The sequence below is a fragment of the Elephantulus edwardii genome, unplaced genomic scaffold, assembly GCF_000299155.1.
Source record: "Elephantulus edwardii isolate Elephantulus edwardi_28Jun2011 unplaced genomic scaffold, EleEdw1.0 scaffold00065, whole genome shotgun sequence".
Taxonomy (NCBI): Eukaryota; Metazoa; Chordata; class Mammalia; order Macroscelidea; family Macroscelididae; genus Elephantulus; species Elephantulus edwardii.
Window position 1 is genome coordinate 7,570,915 of NW_006399815.1, and position 565 is coordinate 7,571,479.

The 565-nt window shown below is 43.0% G+C and overlaps 1 protein-coding gene across 1 annotated transcript in view; it reads left to right on the forward strand.

Annotated features, from left to right (window-relative positions):
• The window catches only part of PUS7L (pseudouridylate synthase 7 homolog (S. cerevisiae)-like), a 31,936-nt gene that overhangs the window by 18,612 nt on the left and 12,759 nt on the right, over window positions 1–565 (forward strand). The window lies entirely within an intron of this gene.

Genomic DNA, 565 nt, shown 5'->3' on the forward strand with positions numbered 1-565 from the left:
TATCCTGCTGTAGAGTCAGTTTAAACTCATAGTAATCCTCTGTTGGGTTTCTGAGGTTGTAAATCTCTACTTGAGAAGACTACCTGTTTTTCTTCTATAGTGTAGCTGGTGGATTTAAACCACAAATATTTCATTTTGCAGTCTAACTTGTAATGTCTTACGCCACCAATGTTGCTTAAAACTTGGTATGTTACTGTTGTTGTTGTGTACCATTGAGTCAGAACCGACTCATGGCGGACCCTCCAGCAGGTTTTCAGAGATAGTAAATTGCATAGGAGGAGATTACCCGTCCTTTTCCACAGAGCAGCTGCTGGATCCAAACTGCATCTCTTGGGATTGTAGCATAGCTTCTTACCACTAGGTCACCAGAGGACTGGGTGTAGATACTATTGTAAAAAATTGAACTAGATATGTTGTCTGTTGTATATGCTGTTGAGTCTCAACCAGTAGCTGACCCTCCAGCAGGTTTTCAGAGGCTGCAAATTCAAAGGAAGAGACTGCCCATCTTTCTCTCAAGGAGCAGCTAGTGGGTTCTACCTCCCTGCCTTTGGGTTGACAGAGAAGC